At 41.1% G+C, this 24,996-nt stretch overlaps 2 non-coding genes across 2 annotated transcripts; both read right to left on the bottom strand.

Annotated features, from left to right (window-relative positions):
• Positions 1–22,141: 22,141 nt before the first annotated feature.
• Positions 22,142–22,213, bottom strand: trnae-uuc (transfer RNA glutamic acid (anticodon UUC)). The gene has a single exon. It is a non-coding gene; the product is annotated as a tRNA-Glu (tRNA).
• Positions 22,214–22,502: 289 nt separating this feature from the next.
• On the bottom strand, positions 22,503–22,574 carry trnae-uuc (transfer RNA glutamic acid (anticodon UUC)). Its single transcript has one exon. It is a non-coding gene; the product is annotated as a tRNA-Glu (tRNA).
• Positions 22,575–24,996: the final 2,422 nt, after the last annotated feature.

Here is a 24,996-nt window from a genome sequence, read left to right as displayed (position 1 = left end):
TTTCCCCCTTTCTTCTGCACAAATGAAAAGATTTCCTCCGTCCTGTGATGGAGCATGTCACAATCTGATCCGACAAATTAAAAAGCTCTCTGCTGTCACACTGTCATCATTCGAAGCCCTTGCCTCATCAGCTATAATGATCATTTTCCTTCACTGCAACCACTGCACCGCCAAACACAATACTTACAAGGGCACGCTGCTGCAGTTGTGTGCGGTATGTGTGACACATCTGAATGTTTGTCATCTGGGAAACATTCAGTACTGTTTATCTCTCACTGTCCTTCAACCTATAGAGGGTTTTTTTTGTTGAAGAAGAACTAAGCTTGAGTTCATGTTTAGTTGTGGAAATTTCCAATTCTGAATTTAACCAAGTAAATTTAATGTTCACATACATTTTTGAAGAGTTCTACCTATATATGGAAAATTTGCAGCATCTATTATTCATCACAACTTCAAATTTAAAGTAGATTATATATTATTCAAAGGCTTAAAAACATTACCAGTGTAACTTCCTCTTAAACCGCCTTGGATTATTTACAGTTTGTCACATTTACCTGCCTCACTGTCAAACTGGAAAAGATGCTCACTGTCAACCAAAAAAAAGTCTTTAATCCTATTTATTAAACACAGATCACATACATACAGTGACATTAGTTTAATTTCTCAGTCACAGAAATCTGAATTAACATTTATCCACTCTGGTATATTTTCTGAACAGCTTTAAATTTATTTATTTATTTTTTTGTTGTACTCGAAACGTGCGAGTGCCACTCTGCAAAGCCATTGGCCTGAACATGATAGCAACACAAGGGCTCGGCCACCGCACATTATTGGCTGCAGGGCGGCGATGACGCTCATTACCTGCAATCAGCTGCTCCATCTGTGGCCAAAACAGAAATTGAGTGTGGCATTTTACCTGCTGACTTTGTGTGTGTAACTTTATAATTTATGCGGTGTACCCATACTATTGACAAAAACGCAGTGCGGTGATCAAAGCGAGCCATTCAAGAGGTTGGACAGGGCCACGAAGACAGGGCCTGTAACACTAATGATCTTCAAACGCTCGTCTATTTCACTGGGAGCTATGCACAACTCCCTAGCAAGTCCCGCGTCCTCCCCCTGGAGGTAATTGTGCCTGGCTGGTTAGGTGACAGGTGTCAAGTGGCCCCTCCTCAACCGATTCATCATGCTAAGCAGAGAGGAAAAGCCGATCCCAGGCTCTCCCTCTCTCCCTCTTTCTCTCTCCGGCTTTGTACTTTTCTTCTTGTCTGTCTCTTTCTTGTAACCTCAAATAACTACTTTGTCGTCACCTCAGAGTGGCCTGATCACATGGTAGCTTTGCTGTACGACTGTGTTGGGAATGCAGTCAGAGCTTGGTCCACAACTTGGCTCGAGCTGTTGGATAACAAACCAATCATGTTGTATCAAGTGCTTATTGAGCATAAATTAACATATGGTGTGTATGTGGGTGCGTAACACAGAGAGCAGGGCTGCAGCTAATGATTATTTTCAATATCAAATGAAGTGTCAGTTATATTCTTGTGAAAAATGTCCATCAAATTGTCCTGAAGCCCAAAGTGATGTATTCAGATTGCTGGTTTGGTCCATACAACACCCAAAACTCAAAAAAATATTCAATTTAATATCACATAAGATGAAAAAATGCAGCAGATCCTCATAGTTGAGAAGCTAGAACCGGACAATAATGATAGGGGTAAAAACCAATACAACTTAGTATTGCGGCATTTTGTGTGGCAATTTCGTATTTTATAATATTGCAAATACAAATGATGTAACTTTTGTTAGTCTACTAGAATTAAAAATTAATTGCTTCTTCAGCCCACTTGATACGTTTTGCTGCAATAAAAATGATTGAAGTGAGAAACTTAATTTTAGAATGTTATCTTATTTGTTAAAACAGATGTTAAAAAAGTTTTCTCTTTCGGACATAATTTGTATTTGAAAAAAGGTAATAAATTACAGTATATTTGAATACATGTCAGAATATTCAGCATATCGTAAACGTTTAAAATCGCAATAATCGTGACTAAAGTCTATGATAATGTCGTATTATGGGGCCTCTGGTGATTCCCACCCTAGCGGACAATGTTTGACATCTTTACTTGGAAATTACTTCAATCAGTTAATCAATTATCAAACTATTTACAGATTATTTTCTGTCACTGAACTTGAGGTTTAGAGACACAATTGCTTTCAAGACTCATTAGATTTCAGAACTTCACTCAGTGCATTCGTGGAAATCAGTACCAGGGCTTCGGCTAACAATTGTTTTTTGTCCTCACTTAACCTCTCAATTATTTTTCTGACCATCTGATCGACCATAAAAGGTCAGGAAGTAGGAAAATGCCCTTGTTTTGTGAGTGCCTCAAATTATTATAACTTATCAAAATTTTCCAGTAATTGAATAATTGATAAACTGACTCATCATTTCATAGTCATTATTTCTAAACCAAAGTTCCTTTGAAGCTGGTGTCCTCCGTCTGTGCAGAATAACAGGTGAAAGTTTAGTGAGTAACTGAGTGGAAACAATGCTGAGCACTGGGCGACCACAGAGCCACTGACAGGCAGGTTAGCACACTGACCAAAAATCATGCAGCCCAGTGGAGATGTGGAGAGACAAATACAGTCTACACTGTGTGTGTGTGTGTGTGTGTGTGTGTGTGTGTGTGTGTGTGTGTGTGTGTGAGAGCAAAAGAGAGACCACACCCTCACCATGCCCGCCTGTCTAAGCAGAATCCCATAGGGACCTGCCATACACACGCTCTCTCACACACACACCCCAGTCATTAATTCCTGCTTTGCATCTCCACACCATGTAATATTTATGGGTCACCGCAGCTTTGTATTCACAAATGGAAACGCCAAGAGAAAAAAGGGAGAAGACACGATACCTCAATCAATCCCGTGAATAAGGTTCAGATTGTCACATCATGGCTTTTTTTCCCCTCCACTAAGCCAGTGCTTAGGCAGCATTCTTTTCTTTGACCTCTAAACAAGTGTTTTGTATGATGGATTGTCAGACACAACCTTTGAGATGGAGTCATATTTAACTCCCTTAGAGTTAAAAAAAAAAAAAAAAAAAGCTCAAGGCAAAGGTATTATGAACGTGACTGAAAATTTCATAGCTGCAGAATTTGAGGAACAACAAAACTGCATTAGTCAGTAAAAATGAATGCAGACTTAATATGTTTTTGCCAGAGATGACATTGGAGTATAAACGACATGCAGCACTCTAGTACAAACATTTACTGCTACTCCGAATCTCCGCACTAATCAAGGGAAGTCTTTGGTGCATTCCCCCCCTTCTACATCTGACAGATCATAATTGGGGGGCTTTTTTTTTCATTTCCTAAGATGTTGCCTGAAACCTGTGATGCAACAGTGGGAGCCATACCCTCGCTGCCTTTCAAATCAACAGTGTTGTCAAAACAGAGCCCTGAGGAACCCCCAGTAGAGCATGGCTCACCAGACCCCTGTAGAGATTTGAAGACCACTTTGGAACTCTAATCCACTCAAAATGTGCTGATAATTTTCCTTGCCAGGACACTCTCTGCCTGGTGTCACAAGAGTGGCCTCCCGGGAGCAGATCAGCCAATGATAACAAAGTAGCCAGATGTCTGGCGCTGGCAGAGTCCCAGAAGCCAGACAGCGGCACGCAGCAGCATCCGCTGTGGGCCACAGATCAAAGATACCTGAGAATTACTTATGGGCACAAAATATGTGTTGCTTACTCTACAGTTCCCATTAATAACAATCTGGGAGAATTTGTATTTCTAATTAACTCTTTTCTTTCGGCATACAAAGTGCTGTAGGTTGTCTAAGGCTGCAGCAGCAATTTTTCTGTGGCAACTGAGAGTCGACAACAGGAAGTCGGATGCAGCACTGTCTGAAGGAGCCAGATCAGCTTTAAATGCAGTTCTGAGGCTCAGAACACCCCCTGACTTGCCTCAATAAACAAACAAACAGTGTAAGAGTCAGCGTATTTAGATTTAATCATGCTGCATGGTGCCTCCTCAGACTGGCCCTTGATGCATACCTCGAAAGCTTTATGTGTTGACATTGAACTGATTTAAGTGAGGTGTAAACGTCATTAGCAAATTAATTCTTGGCTCATTTTTTCCTTCAAATATAAAAAAAACGAGGTTACACTTAATCTGTAAAAACCAGTCCAGTCACACCAGCTTTTCCAGTACAATTACAAATTGAAGCCACCAAGCATCTGACTCACACTGATTTGTACTTTGTACAAGATTTGAAGCCTCGGCTTGTTTTTCACTGTGGTTGTTTGTGTTAGTCAGACTGACATTAAGAAGCATTGCAGTTCCATGTTGTTTTCTCCTGCAGGCCCTGCACTTCTTTTAGAGTCTTCCATTTATTCCATCTTATGTGTTATGTTTAATACACAAATATTTAGAGTAGACCCCTGACTTTGAACTGAGAAGAATAGTTAAGCTCTCTCTGCCTTGGGAAGGCGTTTGTTGCCTTTTTTTCATCTTTATGGGGGGAAGAGGCGTATTTCATCTCACACACATTTGTGCATATTTTGTCAGGCTCACTATGTTCTAGTGCACTTAAAAGTCATTGTTCAGTGGATGGATGATATGCATCCCATGCAATGTGTGTGCGCGCACTGTATTGTATTAATTATTAAGTATAGAAAGTGTTGCTTCATGTCCGTATTTGATGGAGACCCCCTCTCTCACACCGAGCCACCCCTTCCCCCAATTATGTATATTACCTTTGCTGGTGCATGGTTCATGCAAATTCTCATTTGCATCGCTCTTTTGAATGTGCTATCTCCTGGCTGGAATCCCTTAAAGCCTATGGTGAACACTGCCCTTCATCCAATCTTGATTTTGACCTTTTCTCTTTATAACTGTCGTCCTACTATGGCTCGCACTGTTTGAAGTGCGGACAATGAACAAATAACAAAAAGGCGTCATATTGAGGTTTCATTGTTTTTGGCTTTTAATGGAGATTCGTAATTCTTGACTGCCTTGGTTTCCCAAAGTGTTCACCTTTTCTGTGTTTCTGCTCGCTGCATATCCACTGTATATCAAAGAGATGCTAAACAACCCTTACAGAAGGCTCGCTTTAGCTCACATGCCTTGTTTCATTAAAGCTAAGCCTCATTGTGATGGTTAAAATATGCTGACGATTAATAAATGAACCAAAAATGTATCAATTTCTGTTCACATGGAGCGTCTCACAGTGAAATTATTCCACAGAAAGACCTATTTTATGAGTGTATTTAAAACCCTGCACCAACATCCAGTCCCAGTACCTTTCAGGGTTACTCCGGGTCATTTTTTTAATGTCGTTTACTTGAAAATGTAACTTTAAAACGAGGCTTAAAACTGCCTTAGTGAGATCCTGTCTCCCAGCTCCAGCAGCTCATCACTCCTAAAACAGCCGCTCTCATCCACCCCGGCCCCGACCGTTATTAATGTGCGCTGAATAATTTAACAGGGTAAAATTACCATGCTCTTTTGAAAAGATTTTTGCCTACACAATTAAAGAGCATTATAGTGATTTTTAGTTGAACAAGAATTATGACTGTTTTCCCTCCTCTCTGCTACACTTTCTGGCTTCCTTGTTATGAGCTGTGGGTGAGCGGAGTTGTAAAGGCCTGCTATTCTCTGCTTCTGTCTGACTGCTTGGAGAGGTTGTGCTCCAGCTCTGACCTATACCGTGATGAGCGGCTAATGGATAATGGATGAAGTAGTATATGTTCAACTTCCGCCGAAAGGACCCCCATAATGGTGTGCTGGCCCCACTAAACATGAGCTATATTTGGGCTGTTAAAAAGCGGAGTCTAAGTCAGGTGGTGTTAAAGGCGCCTGGCTTGAAATAGTTGCTCACACTCCACGTTAGCTGCCGGTGTTGAAAGGTGGATTGTATTTAATCAGTTTTTCACCACATCCCCACGCTAAGTCAAACAGAATTTATTAAAAAAAGACAGTAATAGCTTGTTTTATGAAAGTTTGTGAGCTAACAGTACAATATTATACTGCTGTTGTACGATATCAGCATCAGCAGGAGCGTTTGCCGGGCCTTCACTCTTATTCCATGCGGACAACTGTCCACATCTCAACCACAGGCCAACAATTGGCAGTAATTGGCACGTTGCCTCGGCTGTCCTGGGAGAGATCTGAGAGTGCATACGGCCACGGACAGGCTGCCCTTTCCACCAATTAGAGAGTTGTCTCCTCGTGGGGCGGGGGCTGGGGGAGGTCTACCTCACCGCTACCTTGTCTCTTGATCAAAATGATTTGTGGGGATCCTTTTTCTCTTCACTCCTCTCTTCCTCCTCGCCTGCCTCTCTCTCGCCACTGAGGCATTACTGTGTGTGAACTGCTAGTGAGAGTCTTCAGTCAAGGACCCCAACCAGCGACTGACAGCCTTACAGTAGCAGTCAGTGGGACATTCACATTAGAGGTGCTCTGACAGTCAGGCTGTGCCAGACAGGTTTCCCAATGAAAATGCTCCACACAGCTCTTTGCTGCTGGTTGCCTAATACATTACTTGCTGGCTCTCTTCTCCATATGAACTTTTTTTTTCTACCCAATGGATGTGACGCTGAATTGGGTTTGGCAGAAGCTGAAGTTTCTCTGACTAGCTGAACTTGAGTCTCTTTTTTTTCCACACTTTCTCTTGTTGCTAGTGTATTGGCTTTTTGTTGTTGTGTCTCCAGGCATAGGCAGCATGTTATAGCCGCATGGCTTTATTATGATGGCTTTGACGCAATGACGGCAAGTGTCTCATGTGGTTAGAAATGTGCAGGCCACACAAGGTACCATGGGACCCCAGTGCAAAGGATCACAGGCCTCAGTGCATGCTGCTAACGCTCCCCAGTTTATGCCACAGGGAAGGCTGCGGAACCAACACCCAGCCCCCTTATTCTCTCCCCTCTCGGTCTCTCTTGTCCTCAAAGCCTATGTCTCTTCGCATTTCACTTCAGTAAATATGAGGAGGCGAGGAGATGCTTCCTATACTCAGAAATATGTGTCAGGCTACTGGGTTATGTTGTGTTGCAATGTGATGTAGAAGGCAACAAAGCAAGTGCGCTCAGAGAGGGAGAGAAAGAAGCAGCCTTACTTATTCCCTTTAATCCATCGTGAGATATTCAGAACTAGGTTAAGTTATACCTCACATTACCCAACACTTAGCCCTTTTGAGCATGGATCAAGATCACTCTTTACACGTGTGGGGCTATAGTAACACCATGTGTTTGTTCAGGCAACAATTAGCACAGGTAAAGCCTAGCTTTCACCACAGGTTGACAGGCTCACCGTAAAGCAGCTTTATTTCCTGCAAGGACCTTCATGAGGGGGGCCTACCTAATATGCTGTCTGGCCCCGGGGCCTGTGGGAGTGTGGTTGGATTATTATGTTAATGTCTGTGCCTCCTGCCCTCTCCTCAGTCCCAGCTGGCCTCCCTGTCGTTAGGAAGTGCTTTGCTCTGACAGAGGAGTAATATGCTCCGTGATTGAGGGGCCAAAAGATCGAGCACTATGAGAGAGGGGCCACCACTGATAAGCATATGATAAAAGTGCCATTGTACGCGAATGCCTCAGAGACATGGAGGATGACTTAGCAATTCCTATGGATTTCAGTGGGAGGGTGAATATGTATAAGGGCTGTGTGGTCCTTCTTTGTGCAGCTGAATTTAATTGCCCATAGCATTATATATCTCATGCCATGTATTTTATTGTACTTTTATTGCATGGACTCTTTCATTATGAGCCAGTGACACATCCACCTGTAAATATAATAGCTCCCACTGAACAAGCCAAGGAGTGATGCTTTTAATCATCCTGTAGGAATCAATATGAGGCTAAGAGAAGATTCAGGTTAATGTAGATCATAATGTAAATAAAAGCAATTAGATGAGCTTTAAGTTTGAGTGCTGTCAGTGAAAACATCCAATCAAACCCATATTTTAAGATGTCAGGGATGCTACAGAGCAGCTTCGGTGTGTCATTTAGGCGCAGTAATGTGTAACAGTCTTAATATTAATTGATGGAGAGTTGGTAAAGTCAGTGTAGCTACATCAGGAAAAATGATGACACTGTTCTGCCAGATGGCGTTACCCTGCAGATCTATGTCACACACTCTCATTTAATCAACTTGACACGAAAGTAAAAAGAGAGGTGAGAGAAAGGAAAAAAAAAAAACTAAACTTCTTGTGACTTGTCGAGAGGGAGAAACGCCGGTTGCACTGCTTTGGATCCTGCACATAATTGTGTAAAAATGTCAGCCAAACAGAGGAAGATCTCTCCTTTTAAACACTTGTCTTTTTCATCTCGTCTCCTCAGGAGTGCTCGGGTAGCTACATATTAGCTTTGTATAGGCCCATTCACAAAGTGCGCCGAGTGTTTGTGTTTTGTAGAGGGTTTGTTTTGTTTGCTTTTTAATCAAGTTCAATTTCGTCTCCATCAATACAAGCTCTTCCCACACCCCTCTTTCTCACGTCTGCCCGGATTATAATGTGTCTCTTTTTGCTGAGGAGCCTTCACTGTTGTTATTGTTTGTTCCCTTCCACAGAGCCCCAGCTGTAACGAGGGGAAGGGTATCTGTGGGTAATTGGTGGGTAAATACTTTGCTGTGACTAAACGTCAGAGCAAGAGAGTTTGTAACACAAGCAGGTTGTTGTGCTGCTTTTTAGGAGAAGGCAGACAAAGACAAAGAGTAAGTGGAGAAGCTCTTTAAGCTGTGTTTTTACCTGATTTTCTTCCAGAGCATCAAACAAAAAATCTTGAATTGTTGTTTTTCTGGCTTCTCTTATATCAAGAGCTGACTGTGTGAACTTTAAAAATGAACTAAATATATTTTGTAACACCATTTGGAGCTGTGATGGATTCAGCCTACACCCTCTTTGTTGACTGGGCTGGAACAATTAGATGATTAATCAATTAGTCGATTGATATAATATTAATAGTCAACTTTTTGATAAGCAATTAATCATTTTCATCAAATTACTAAACTCAAACATTCTTAAGTTGAAGCTTCTCGAATGTGCTGCTTTGTAAACCATTGTAAATTGATTGATTCTACAACTAATGATTATTCTCAACATTGATCAATCTGCAGATTATTTCATCTGTTAATTTTTTAGTCTATAAAATGTCAAAAAGTAATGAAAAAAACAGCTGTCTTAGTTTCCAGGAGTCTTGGGAAACATCTCTAAATGTCTTGTTTTGCCCGACCAGCAGTCCATAACTGAAAGATATTACAGCTGCAGTATGTGATTCCGAAGAAAGATAGATAATTGTAAAGTCTCACTTTTAAGTCTCTTCCCAAGTCATCAAATGCTAGTGCAGTCTCATTCCCTGGTCACCAAAAAGTGACACTTCAGTTTGGTGGTTTGGTACAACTACAGTAACAACAGTGAAGGCTCCTGATGGTTTGGTACAGCTAACCCAAGGCACTGATATTTGACGACCTGGGAACGAGACTCAACAATCAACTATCTTTCTCCAGAATCGCATGTTGCATCTTTGAAAAATGTGAAACAGTAGAACAGTGTCAAATCCTCAAAATTGAGAAGCTGGAATCAACACATTTATGTTGTTTTTACTTACAGAATGACTCAGTTGACCAAGGGTTTTGGACTGTTGGTCGGACAAAACAAGACATTTGAAGTACATTTTCCCCTAATTCATCATTTTCTTTTTGCATTTCATAAACGAAATGATTTGCATCTTATCACTGTGTTATCGACACTGGATAAAATGTTTTTGATTCCCTGATGTCCTTAAAAATGCTTTGCATTGCCTCAACATAAAATCAGAGATGTCCAGTGAGCCATGTTGGGTTCGTTACTCCAAAAAAGTAATGTATTACACATTAATTGTTGCTTTTAAAAAAAAGTAATGCATTATTTTATATAATTACTCCCTGTAAAAAGTGATTAGTAACACTACTGTTAACATTACGCATTGTCACTTGACAGTAATATGATGTTAAACCTTACATATGCCCTTATATCGGCATAGAGAAAGGATCAAGAGAATCAAGACGACACCGCAGTAGGTTATAACTGCCTCAAAATAAAACTATACGTGAAGAGATTGGCCATCCGAAGCTGCATAGTACAAATATCAATGATCTCAAAGTAGCCCTCCTTACTTCAGCAGCTGATTACAAACTCAAAAGAAAACAAAACAAGTTTAAATGCCATATGACCTGCATTTAACACACTCAAACAAGCACACTTGAGTCACTCTTTCATCCAACCATGGCTTTATAATAGACTAGACCAGTTTATTTGATGTGCCTATTGATAAAGCAGCAGTTATACCTTAAGAGGAGTAGATCCTCAACTTGCTTGTTGGCCTCGCCACATGCGTACGGGACAGCGTTGCTGTTGTTGGGACTGTGATTAATTTTTTTTCAAGCCGCCCATAATACAGATAATTAAAGAACTTATGTAACCCAAGTAACTACCTGATTGTTTGACGAGTAACTGTAATGTGATTACTGAACTTAGAACGATAACACGTTACACTACTGCGATACAAATGTACAATGTGCCTACAGTAACACTTTACACCCAACACTGCCAATGTGACATGATTTTACTCAACAAAAATAGACACAGTGCAGGAGTGTGCGTTGTTTGCTTCAGGTTAGCATGCAGTTTGCTCTGGAATCACACGTTTCAAGTTTCTTAAGTATTAATGGGATTTGTCATTATTATTTTTCACTGTCACATTTCCTACAGTTATTAGTTTCACCATGGTCTGATTGAGATACAATTTCTTGACCAGTATAAATTCAACAAATAAAGACCGTCATTCAATCAGTGGCATGCCTTTACACTAGATATTTATTAAGTCCTCTGAGGCACAATTAGGTTGACTAGTTTTCACTTATATCCATTTGGATCTCTCCAGTTGTCATGTAAATTATTTTTCTTTCTTTTTTTTTAACAAGCAGGTGACTTTTCACTCAAGTTTGGCAAAATGGAACAAGGGCACTTTGATTGTTACCCTCTCCTTTGTTGTTTGTTAAAGGCCTCGAGGTTTGGCAGCCATTGTCTTTATAAACTCAAAGCTGTGTTAAATGCAGCCCTGGCACAGCTAATGAGGGGGAGCCTTCAAAACCTCCATGAGATGATGCTGTCAAATGGGTGACATAAAAACGTTGCATGTAATCCCCCTGTGCAGACCCTGGGTGTAAATATGCCAGCTCCACCATTTTCACAGCGTTTACTCCCAGTTCAAACAATCTCTCTCCCTCCTCTCCCCCCCTCCCCGAAAACACAATGACAGCTCTGCGATATTTTCCTCTAGATTCCTTGGCTGCCTGCGACCAATGAAACAACCAGGAACAGCTCTGATAATCTCCTTCATCCACATTGTGGGTAAGACACCTCTCTCTTCTTCTTTGTTTCTGTGGACTGAAACTTGTGCCACTCACACATTTTGTACTGAGCGTGCTCAGAATTTTGGGTGTGATGCTTGGAAATGAATTCAGTGATTTTTGAGCTAAGGATTTGTGCTGTTTGTTTGCACGGTTGTATGTTTGTCCACACTCGGTATTAGACATTTGCTGTTGACTTGAAATCAAAAGAAGCTTAATATGAACATATAGAAGGCCGATACAGCGATCATAGTCACTGGGAACCATGAAGTATAGCTCCAATGTCTTAAATGTAATTTTGCCAGTAAGATGTGAACCCCTTGATACAGAATATATACAAAGTGCCCTGAGAGCTAACTTATGTTGGCTGTTAAATGCTGTTAATGTCATAGCTGAGGTCCCTTTTAAATTTTAAGATGGAAAAATAAATGGGAATAAACATAAGCCATTCATGACCTTTATTCTACAGACAAATGTATTGTACCTACCCTGGTGGCTCAAGCCATTTCCAGTGGTCACATGGGAAAGTGACCACTGAGTAAGTTTAATTAGTATGGCTACTGAATCTACTGAGCACTAAGGTAGAGCCCCCAGAACTCCACTCTCACAACAGTTAAAAAAAAATGCAGCAAAATTTTAATCAGTGGTTTGCGATGTTTGTCTGCTACCTGTAGCTTTCTTGGACAAAAAGTCTCTATGTCACTTCTGTGGCTACATTTGGGTTGAAGAGACCTTGTGGATTTTTTTCTGTTGTAATTGGAATGATGCTTCCATTCTGTGTTTCTTACCAAACCTATCGTCTCTATCCATCAAGACTAGTAACATATGTTGATTGCATTTCCTTATAGATAAAACATTGGCAGAGCTGATTTTGGAAAACTTCGAAACTTGCATTGTTATCATAAATGTTTGCTTGCTGGCGGTCTTCTTCTTTGCCTTTGTCGGCACATTCTACATTTCTTGGTGCATTACCGTCACAAACAAACATGCATAGGATAATAACAAAACAAGAGATCATTGCTCTGTAGCAAGGTCAAAAACTCCACGGAGTGACATTAACTTGAGGCAACCAAAACTACTTGGTTAGGGGAAGGTCATGATCATGGTTAAACGAAAGCAAAGTTGACTGTTGGTGTCTCCCCAACCATCCACCCTTACCTCCTCACAGCGAGGTTTGCGGTGGCATGAAAACATCATGCTACGTCCACCTTTGCCACCTTAAAGGGAAAGTAGTTATTCCTTATGAGTCATGACGCAAATGGTTAGTTGTCTGGAAGTATTAGGAAGGAGTATATAAGAATATTGAAATGAAACAGTTTTGGGTTTCATTGTTTTTATTTCATTTGGTCTATAATATTTCGGCTACTCTCACCCAATTTCTAGTGCCTGGAAATTGTGGCTATATAAAGGGTATATAAAAGTTTCGGATTTACCTCCAAGCTGGTGTTAAGATGCTAACCTTGCTTGAGGATATCGCAGCCCATGCTTTCATGAGAGTGCATCTTCACGTTTGAAGAGAATGACGAAGAGCTTGTTAGCTGTCTCTGACCACCAAGACGTTCGCTGATATGTTTGTAAAACAACTTCATCGCTTTCTCCATGACATACCTCTAGACAAACGTACTTCCATATATTGAGAAATGGGGGCATGGCAGTATGCTGATTGCAAATAGCAGGCACACACCTCGCAGTTTAAAATCATTCTGATTCACTAGCATACGCAAGTGGTGAGAACAAAATATTCCGGTGCACATGTGTCATGAATCCTTTGATTGCTTTTTTTTAATGTAATTTTGCATGCACATGTACTTTGTGTTCAAAGACAGAACATTTCTATGCACATATTAGAGAATTAATTATTATTTGGAATTATTTTATTATCAGTCCCTCCAGGATTTCGAAGGCTGTTTTTGTGATTGTTGCAATCTAAAATGTCTGATTTAAAAAGTTACGATGCAGCTAACTCACACCGACATCGAAATGGATCACCTCTGTCATTAAGCCTGTTAATAAATGTTGGGTAATGGACTTTGTCAAACAAATACTTTCACTAAATACTAACGATGTTTAACAATGGAATTCAGTTGCAAAAATCCTATACTAATAAGCATAATACCCGTTAAATTAAAATGAATGTAGTTTATGTCTCTCCTTTAAATTCCTTAACATCGCACGAGGCACAAGGCAAATCCTCACCCACACACTATTTAACTGTCCTTGTAGGCATGACCCACGCCTGTTCCTCATCCATCCCTTGTCTCCGTCTAGTTTGGCTGCTCATCACACAGCAATCCATACTGTGGCTTCTCATTTGCAGGCTCTGTGTTTTGTGTGGTCCCTCTTTTGCTTCCCATGGATCTCTCTGCAGGGAGCTGAGCTGACAGACTTGTCTGATTGATGTACTGGGGGGGGGCGTCTCGTCAGCTATTGTTTTCCTCGCCAGCATTTGGTGGCTTTGCTCACCAGCCTTATCTGTCCCACCTACAGTATGGAGATACGGATGTGTCAGATTCGTTGTTCTGCAGGAGAAATGGGTCGTATGGCGACCTAAGAATTTCCGTAACCTACGAGCAGTAACTAAGGCGCACTTTTCTTATGTCTGACATGAAGAATTAAGGGATTCATTTTATTGTGGTGTTCTGTGAATTTGCTGGTTATTTGTATTTTAGCCAATGCACTACAATGCCCTCGCAACTTTTCTTTGGATGACTTTCCCAACTTCCGTATCAAAAGAGTCATGACTCCATGCAAGTAGAGTCCTCACCTTAAGACCATGAATAGTTTTCGTCTAGTTTGAGTGTGTACCTGAAAACTTTCCCACAGAACTTTCCTGGATGTCAGTGTTCGCTCCCCCATCTACCCCTGCACCCTTTGATAATCCTGCCCAAAACTCCTTAAATTCACAAGAGAATTCTTAAGAATTCTTGAAAAACTCCTCTCTGGCAGTAGATGTGTTACTGCCAGCCCGTTCACCTGCTTGATGAAGTGGGCAAGGCTGGAAGGTTGGAGAGGCTGGATGTCCGATCACGGCACAGGCCATTAAAGATGAAGGACTGGTGTGTGGTCAGAGGTAGAGGGGAAAACCAAGCCAGGCATGCGGACAGTGGGCGCTCGTACCCTCCCTCATAGCATCACAAACCAGGCCGACACTTCCCCCAGTAATGAGCAGGGGCCCAGACTATGGGGTCAATTATTCATACCGAGTCAGCTGGGAGAGATGGGAGCGGGAGAGGAGGGGTGTTGAAGCCTCATCGAATCCTACAATTCTAACACACTCCGCAATGATTTTTTTGTTGCAGCGCTGCCTCCATCCACACAACTAAATCTAAGCCCAAGTCTTGTCTTGGTGGATGGAGTGTAACTTTAAAAGGCATACATGAGTGGCCACTCACTCCAGTGGCCATCCTGCAGCAGTAGCCTTGGCTACTCAGCCATTCTCTGGCCTCACAATTACTGTGTTGAAAGGACAGACATTGATCGTCAACACACTACAGCTGTTTCCAAGTACTGTCATTATGCATACAGTAGACCATGTCTGGTCAGTTATCAAAGGGAATTACTCAACGTGGAGAGCCTCGGTGTCAAGTATTGGTCCTGTCTGTTTGTGCTAGACGTGGATTATGTTACTGAATTAGCATTGTAGATGCTTCTGTAGATGTTGTCTCTGCTGAAGATAATAGGGAAGGTCAAACACAAAAGGAATGCTGCGTAATACTCCTCAAACATCACAGAGAGTCAAGATTTTCTTGCTTTTGTCAGAAACAAATGAGCACTTGATCATTGACAACGCAGCATAGAAAGATCAAACCTATTGAGATGCTCCCCTTCACATCCGTTTAAGACGGGATTGAAGACATTGATGGAGCAACCCATGGGAACGAGACTGACTCCTCCTTTCAAGGCCATTTTGCCATAGCAGAAATTTCCATGTCTTCATGTTTAGTGGCAATATCTCCGACGTCAGGATAATCCATTTAGGTGACAGATTGCTGAGCTTTTCACTCACAAGTTGCATATTGGTCTGCATTTTAATAGTTCACAAGTTTGAGGGAGAAAACAAATCTTTTTGTTACTGTATCTACATGGATGCTCTGAGTAAGTGCGGTTATGATCCGTGTAAAAACTAAGTATCAAAGTCAACCTCTTTAGGGTGGAAAGCTGTCTATATAAAGGCTGTATACCTCCACTTTGATTGCTTTTAACTGGATTTCAATGTGACTACAAAAAAAAAATAGCATCAAAATATGTATAGAAGCTTCTCAAATCACTCCTGTCTGTCTTTTCCCAAAAAACAGATGCTTATGTTGCAGTCTCATGGTGGGTGACCTTTTTAGTATTTTAACAAAAAAAATGCTATTTACACTTCTGCAGCAGTAATTTGAGTGTCTACGAACACTTTAATGTTTCTGTATTTTTTTCTAACATACAATAGTGCAAAGTAAGAAAGTACATTTACTTTTGAGGTACTTGTGCTTCACTGGAGTATTTTGATTTTCTTTCTCTCACCACTTCTAGTCCACTACATTTCAGAGGGAAATGTTGTCATCTTTACTTGACTATAAATATTTGATGGCTGTAGTCACTAGTTACATTGCAGATTAAATTTTTACATAAAAGTCAGCTTTTACGCTAGCAATTACCAGATTTTTGGGATATTTGAGATATTGTATTTGTTTTGCTTTTGATTTGTTTGTATTTCTTTTTTTTTTGCCTTTTTACGATTTGTTTTGCAAATGCAAGACTGGAAAATGGTTATTTTTGAAAAATATAAAAAGCGCCAGCAGCTCGAGGCTGAATTTGCCGCTACTCGTGGAAGACACCTGACTCTCTGACTGAATTGTCAGCTGTCACATTGCATTATGGGTAATGCAGGTGCCAGGTTTTAACCAGGCCCTCAGGAGGTGCATTGATTTTCATAATGGCGAAACAGTGTAATTACATCCTCCATATGATGCCACTGAGCCCAAAAAGACTTTTTCTTATGGACTTGCATGGCGAAAGACAGCTCTGCAAATCGGTGGATACATATTTTTAGCATCGCAACCCCCAAAAAATGACTCGTTTCACTATCAATGTTAAATCCAGTTGGTTTGATAACATTTGAAAAGTCTAGAAGAGCCTCACAATTTAATGATTTTAACCCAATTCAAGTTTGCGGAGCGCTTAAGCGGAAGTAGCTGGCTAGGATGGTGGACGTCTCTATTGCGCCAGCTCTATGGTCCACACAGTGCGGGAGCAGGGCTGATCATCCAGATATTTTCATACATGGCAGTTGAACCATTTTGGCTTCATGCGTCTGAGCAACTTTCAGAAATGAACAGGACCCCGCCTCTAATACTGCATCCAGTTATGTTTATACATCTAAGGTTTTAGCTAAAAGAAATAAATTAATGCAATAAAAATATATATATTTCTGGTTCAGCTGCATTTTGATACTTTTGGTTGGAGTGTAAGTCTTATAAGTATAAGTATTATATACCTTCTGTTTAAAATGATATTATTACTGAGTCATAATTGCCCATGAATATTTTATGAGTAAAGGTTGAGTAGATAAGATCCTTGGTGCATTCATTTATGAATGCATAATAATGGACCAAATCAAATCATGTAATAAAAATAAACATTGCGGTACCTCTATAAAAACGGGGTTCCCTTGCAACTTAATAGTATTGTATATCTCTGTATTCATACTGGAGGGCATGCTGTGTACATTGTGCTGCGACTCACTGTGACGATGGAGAGACATCTATCAAAATCACATAATGGCCACCATCAACATGCACCGTGAAGTGAAAAACACATGGAAAGAAGATTCCCCTCTTTATTAGCTGTCATCATTTCCTTGAATATATGTGCAAATAAATGGCTAGTATCACACAGGGAGCAAATGTGTCCCCAATGAAGCCTTGGTAATGGGAAGGTGGAGGGCGGTGAGGCAGTGTGTATATGTGTGTGCTTGAGCGAGAAAGAAAGAAAGAAAGAAACAGAATGGTGGGGGGTTCATGGATGAAAAATCATCACCAGTCCAAATGCAGATATTGTGGCGGCCTCACACTCTTGCCAGTGTCACCCTCCATTCGTCACTGTCCGCAAGCCTGCCTCTCATTAAGTGGCCCCGCTCCAGCGACAACTTAATTTCCTTAAGAGGACCAGACACCTGATTCAATTGTGCGCCCATTACAGATTTGTTTTCCCCCGTCTAGGCCTTGCTGGGACCACATGGCTGTGAACAGAAATACACTCCCACTATATTAAATGTTGTGGACATAATTCCCAGACATATGATTCATGTCTGCCTCCCAGTATCCATCCCTCACAATGCCCTTAGCTCAAATGTGGTGGTGTAGCTCCAGTCAGCTGGGCTGGTTCAGCTGCTGTAGATTATATCATCACTCTTTTATTTTATGTCTTCGAATAGTAACACTCTTATGTCAAGAGGGGGCCATTTAGTTTTTTATATGTTTTGATTAACTTCTCAAATGGAGCTATTGATTTTTGTGTTTTTTAAAAGGAGATCATTTATCCTCACCTGATTATTAAGCTCATTGGTTTGTCATCACGTCATCAGAAGACCCATGGCTCTTCAATAATTCAGAAACACTTTTGAACCATTTCGACATGACTGCTCCTCAGTCCTCTGTCTTTGAAGATCAGACAGTGTAAGATGTTTTTATCTGTACGTCAGTGCGGGCGAGACTTCCATTGTCCATTTGACTGCTGGTCTCCACAGCTTACCTCTCACCTACACCTGCCAGTCAAACGGTAGCCATTGGAGACCGGCGAGAAACAGCTTTTCCTCTTGTACAGGGTTTAACTGATTGTTGCTGTAATTTTTCTGTCATGGCTTTTATCCGCGAGGTGTGAGTATGTTTGATACCAGATGCTCACCCAAAACCACACAAAAGCTTCATGTATTCATTTATTTATGGTTCTCTCTGTTTTTTATACAAGCATCCTGTCAATTACCCAAAAAGTTAGGCTTTGAGGAGTCACTTTTGATCTCCCAATTGTCCAAATAGGATTCTGTGTGTGTCTGTGTGCATTGTTTGGTATTGGATGCTCTGAATTCAGAATAAAGCCAGAGATTAACACCCACCCCCCTCACTTCCACACAAGCACATGCACACACACGGGCGCACACACACACGTACAGTCAGAGTGCAGGTTTTGCCTTAAACCTATCCAGAAGACACCTCCAAGATATAAAACTGCTGAGTATGGGTCTGTTCTCAGCAGCCAATAAAACACAGAGAAAAACTCAAAGTTATCGAGGCTGTTCACTCCTCCTTACTGCTCCCTTCCTGTGATGCTTTCCCTCTGATCCTGCTGTGTGTGTGTCTGTGTGTGTGTTTGTCCTTTGCTCTTATTGGCAGTATTGGCAGCTTTACCAAAGCAAAATGACCCTGTTGTAAATTGCAAATGTTGCAAGATTTATTTTTAGCTGTTTAGTTTAGTTGACATTATGAGATGGAGGACATTAATTAAATCATACACAACTGAAAAAAATTCATATATAACACAAAGTCCAAGACCTATGGTGCACACAGATTGAACCAGCTACCCAATGATCTCATGCGCTCAAACTGAAGCCACTTTGAAATCTAAATTAAAAACACTGCTGTCCTCCTGTGACTTTAATTGATGCGTTTCTCTCTTGCACTTTCATTTCCTTTGTTGAATTTGGGGCAGCTTACAACTTATTACCGTTCTATAACTTTATTTATGGTCTATTATTTTTTTTGTCTATTTGTGTTTTATTTAATTTTATCTATTCTGAAATATATTTTTACTCCAGATTAATTGATTTAATATAGATTTTTACTTCTTATATTCTTTTTAATGTTGCTCTCTTATTTTTTTTTGCCTATGTGGTCATTTTTATGTAAGGTAACATAAGGTCAGAGATTTCTGGCACAGCAATGTGCTAACACATTGCAACTGAATAAAAGTGAAAAGGTTGAATTTTCAACACACAGTCTCACAAAAATACATAAATAGACATGACCTCTTAACAATGTATTACGTGGTAGTAGGCATGAAATGTATTAACATTATGTGCTGGCAACATGAAAACACTGCCAGTGCAAACACTATTATGAACTGTTGCAGTTTCTAACATGTTGTTAACGTGGTTAAAGTTGGAAAACGTTTGCAGTTTGGTTTGGTTTTGGGAAAGAAAAACATTTGTTTAGGAAAGGATTATTAAAAAAAGATAATTATGTAATGTCCTTAAAGTGACGTAACTATGTTGACTTGTGGTTTCACATGGGACACCAAAAGCAGTCTCCTGGTTGAACGTCTATGTCTGTTTGACCAATCCACCACCCCTTCCCCCCTTTTCATGTTGAATCTGTTGCTCTTTATAATAAGTTTGTGTCCACCACGACAAAAGATCCTCACTGACTTTGCATTAGCGTTGTTTTCATGTTGCCAGCATGTCATTTTGACACATTTCATTCCTACCACCACGAAAAACTTTACGAGTTTTTGTCATGTATTACTATGAGACAAGGCTGGAATTTTAGTGTCACAACTGGAGAAGAAACTGCATTTATGTTAATAGCTTGACATTTAGAGAGTTAGATATACTTTATTGTAAACGCAAAGCTATCAGCAGCAGGTTACCTTTGCTTTGGATGAAGACTGGAAACTGTGAGAAACAGCTAGCCTGACTCTCTACAAAGGCAACAAAATCTGCAGACTTGACAACCTTACGGGGATCTCAAGACTCCAGGTTGTCAGGGCTCACAGGTAGGGAATAGTCCCTAGTGTTAATTTGCGTGAGAGGACATAACTCTCCACATCAGCAGACGCCAGTAGTCTGTATTTGTCATTCGAAAAGGAAAACCGGGGGACCATGTTGATGCCAGTTAGCCAGTTAGCACATTAACATCACAATCCAGTGTTGAAAGAACAGAGCATATTTACCATGCACCAGTAACAGTAACACAAACCATCACAAAATGTTTCTGGTAAAGGGCTCAGTGGCAAAAGAAAAATAATCTTACCTCATATAACAAGTTTGTTTTGATCGCACTCCCTCTTGACTGTAGCTGTTTGTTTACTTTCCTCACTTCCATTTCTCTTTTCGTGCGCTGAGCTGGTCTGCCACTCAGAGTGATGTCATACACAGACAGGCTCTGCCGATGCTGATGCAGACGCCAACGCTCAAACCAATTCAACATGGTGAATCTGTCCCCCAAAAAAACAAAAAAAAGCAGATGGGGTCCAACGGTGCGGGACACACCACAGCAGCAAAAGTTCACTGATGGCCCAACGGCTGACTGTCATCTTGGTGTATCAGGGTCTCTAAGCTTGAGAGAGCTGCACCAGGTGTGCTGGGGTTATTCAAGGCAAAAGGTTGTCATGAAAACCAAGGTGCGAGCAGATATGGGTCCTTGATTGTTATGAATGTAGAGACTGAATGAATACTGGACAAATCTGCAGTCGATCACACGATCATTGGAAGGTAACCACAGAGACGCACAAAAAAACCAATCCTCAAATTGTTACCTATAAGAAATTTACGGTTGTTGGTTCACCTTACTCGTATTGTTTTGGACTACAGTCTAGAGAAGGGGACCTGACATTTTGGAGCTCAGTATGAAGCTGTAAAGACCTTGCATGTGCTGATTATTCAATCTCGCTTTGTGGCTTTGTTACACTCTCCTCTCTCTGCTTCATATGTACACCAGCTGATTCTGTACATTTCTGTTTCTGCTGCATTTTTTTCTTTATTTTCCAGTTTTCCTCTCCCGTTTTATTTCCTACATTTTCCCCCCATCTGGTCCAGTAGAGCTCAGCAGCGTGTGTGGAGGAGTGTCTCCTGTTCCCCCTGTCCTCTCCCTCTCCAGGAGCATCAAAAGGAGGAGGACCCACGCAGGGTGTTTGAAGAGCCCACCGACACTCCCCTATGGGTGGTGAACTGGCAGATGCTCAAACCACACAACTCTATCTAGACGGGAGGAGCATCCTTCTCATCTGCTTTTGTACCCCTGCCATTGGTTTCCCTTGCAGCCATGAACCAGACATTAGTTTCAACTGTATTGTCGTCTGTAGATTTGTGTTCCCACTCAAAACGTTGTGCAGTCAAGTGATGAAATTCATTCTTGCGTTTACAATAGATCTTTTAGTTGTGGCGTTATGACCATTTCTCTTTGGTTTTGAATGTTTATTGATTGATTAGTACCCCTTTCCAGGCTTGTAGTTTTAATATTTCACCTTTTAAAAGCTGGACACATCCAATTATTTATTTAGAAAACATACAGTATTGTCTCTCTGTTATCTAGTGGTACCCAGGGATGAAGATATTTGGTTCCATGACATATCAGTCTGAAACTATTAATGCCTCTCTTGATTTGTGGTGCCACTAACATATCTGGGGTCCTAAATCTGTGGTTCATGCACTGGGAGTCAAGCCCAGGCTGCCTGATTGAAAACCAGGATTCCTAACCGCTAGACCATATAGGATTGACCAGGATGTAATTTTTTGGGAAAGACATTTTGCTGTAAACTTTAAGCCATGCTAGCGTGTTAGCTCTAAGGATGACACTGTTAGTAAATCAGACATGTTGGCTCTGAATGTACCTAATGATTGGATTGGTGTGACATTTGTACTGATATTCATGGTCCTATAAACTTTGCTCTTTTTTGTTGAATTTCATCTAGTATTTCCATGAGCTTTGTTGAGTTGTCCACTCAAATTTTGGTTATCACCATGCTCCATTTATTTTCAAGGGGTTCTAACATAGCAGTTCCCATACCGGGAGTTGAACCCGGGCCACCTGGGTGAAAACCAAGGATCCTAACCACTAGACCATATGGGACTGTTTTGTCCAAGAAGTAAAGCATGTGGGGGTTGAAGTCTTAGCTATACCAATAGCATAGCACTATTGGTCTGTCAGGTTGTCAGCCATCTTTGCTCCAGCTGAAATATAGTTAATGATTAGATAGTGGATTGGTGTGACATTCATGGTCCTCAGAGGATAAAGCCTAAAGACTTCCTCTAGTGTCACCATGATGTTTAGTGTTTAGGTTTTTAGCACTTTGTCCTCACAATAATGGACATTACCATCTTGATGCTCTATTTGAATTTCAAGGATTCGTAAATGGAAGTTCCCATACCGGGAGTTGAACCCGGGCCGCCTGGGTGAAAACCAGGAATCCTAACCGCTAGACCATATGGGACTGTTTCTGAAACAGAAATCTTTTTTTATTTTTTTTCGAGAAAGCATGTGGTACACTAAAATTTAGGTAATGATTGGATAGACTGGTGTGACATTTTGATGCTCCATTTAATTTTCAAGGGATCCCAAATAGGGTGGGAATCTTTGGGCACCTCACGATTCGATAACGATTACGATTCAGGGCCTACGATTCGATTATAAAATGATTATTGATGCATCTTTAATTTATGTATATTGATGCACTTTTTCACAACACACATTTCTTTTTGTCTTACTGAGTAAGCATTCAACACTTGCAATTTTTAAAAACAGTACGTTTGTGATAAGAAACAGTTGAATTCATTTCCATTGTATTTTATTAAACATATAAATGGAAATGCGTGCAAACTGGAAAGTTACAACTTCGTTGTACGGAACCAAAGGTAACAACAGGTATCTTAAATCACAAGATAAAATGCGCAGTTAACTTAGAGTAACAAATGATTCGATGGCGACAGCCATCCACGCATCACATGTAACTGCGTTCCTACCTGCCTTCAACAGCGAGGCCATGACTTCTGTTTTGGTTTGATGGTAGAGTGTCGGGATGGCTGTGTCAGTGAAATAGCATCGGGATGGGATGGTGTATCTGGGCTCCAATGTATGCAGCAGTGCTCGAAATCCCTGATTTTCCACAACGGAATAAGGACGCAAATCCTTGGCAATAAATGCCGCAATGGCCTTCGTAATTCGCTTGGCCTTTTCCGATGAGGGTGGCAGCTTTCTAACTGCTTCCTCAATTGTTCTCTGGTCGGTATCGCCACTAGTAGCTGCAGCAACAACAGCCTGCCGTCTCCCTGACTCCTCCATCAGGTGGAATCGAGTTACATGGCTTCTCATGTTTGTTGTGTTGCCAAAGTATTTTATTTTAGCACGACACAGCTTACATATAACGTGGCTTTTGTCCAGTTCGCTTCCGCCGTCAACGTTGTAGAAGCCGAAGTATTTCAACACGTCTGCTTTTAAATTAGAAGGAGCTTTTCGGATCTCACGGCGAGGTGGGTGGCGGTCAGCCATGTTTGTTTGCCTCTGGGTGTGTCGGCGTGTCCGCTCTAGGTGCGCATCCCAAAGTGTCCCGGAGATGATGCATACCGCGCTTCTTAGTTCCGCATCATTTAGAACCTTCTGTATTACTCTAATTAATCGAAATTTAGACGTTTGTGAATCGATTCAGATTCGTCCATGTCCGAATCGCGATGCATCTAAGAATCGGAAATTTCCCCCATCCCTAATCCCAAAATTGAAGTTCTCAAATTGGGAGTTGAACCACAGAGAACAGTGAGGGTAGCAGAGATCTAGGTAGAGGCAATCCTAAAACGTGGACAAATTAAACCAAATGTACCTATGTGGCCAGGAATCACTGTGGGCAAGCAAATGTCTTTCTAATATTTGTTAACTGACCCTTTACTGAGAGGCATGCTATGGAGCACTTCTGGCACAGACACTGTAGACGTAGATGAGATTTCTTCTCTCAATATCAGCATTTCACACTGGGTTTTTCCTATCAAGAGCATGAACTACAATACAGTTTGCTGCCTACACAGAGGGGCACACTGTGTTGTCAGGATCTTTTCAGTTGTTCAGCCATCATAGCATCACACAGCTGCAGCCCCTGCCATGCTGATTGTCTGGCCTTTAGCTTCCTGGGTGGCAGCACTGAAGTTCTGACCTGCTCTGTCTCGCTGTACTCCACCTGCTCGTTCAGGCTGCCTCTATCTGCTCGACAGCACTCACCTCCTCCGACAGGCCTCCCAGAACATCGGCTCCTGAAAGACAAGCCTTTCTCCCTCTCTCTCTTTAATTCTTTATCTCTTTCCTTCTCCCAATTTTTTTCCATTGCCTCTCTGTATCCCTTTCACTCTGCCCGTCCATCTATCAAAGCCAACTCCTCTCCCAACTCCTGTGCTCTCATGTCAGCGAGAGGTGAAAGAGGTGTCTTACAGTAAAGAAGAACCTGCAGCTTTGTTTCATATTACACCTCACAGAGTGCTGTAGCTGTCTGTGGTTATCAGCCTCTAGTGCTGCCTCCCACCAAACCTTTTCCCTGTCTCACACAAATACCTTTCTATTACTTGGTATACTTCTAATCCATCTGTTCAGCGATTTCAAGACATAATGGAAATATAGCAAAAATATGATATGCAACAACACAAAATTAGGACAGCACCATGTGTATATTGTATAACTTAATGTCAGGTAGATTGATACAAATTACAGTAAGAAGTCAAATTAATTTCTTGGTTTAATTAAACCTTTACGCACAAGAACCTTAAAAGTAAATACAAGCATTGATGTAGAGAGTCAGCAAATGACGTATTACTGATGTAAAAACCCAATCCTCAGTGTTTTAGGGGTATTGTTTTAATAATCTGAAGGCTCTGACA

Source organism: Epinephelus fuscoguttatus, linkage group LG3, assembly GCF_011397635.1.
Source record: "Epinephelus fuscoguttatus linkage group LG3, E.fuscoguttatus.final_Chr_v1".
Lineage (NCBI taxonomy): Eukaryota > Metazoa > Chordata > Actinopteri > Perciformes > Serranidae > Epinephelus > Epinephelus fuscoguttatus.
Note: the sequence above shows the minus strand (reverse complement) of the source record. Positions and strands in the feature narration are given on the sequence as shown.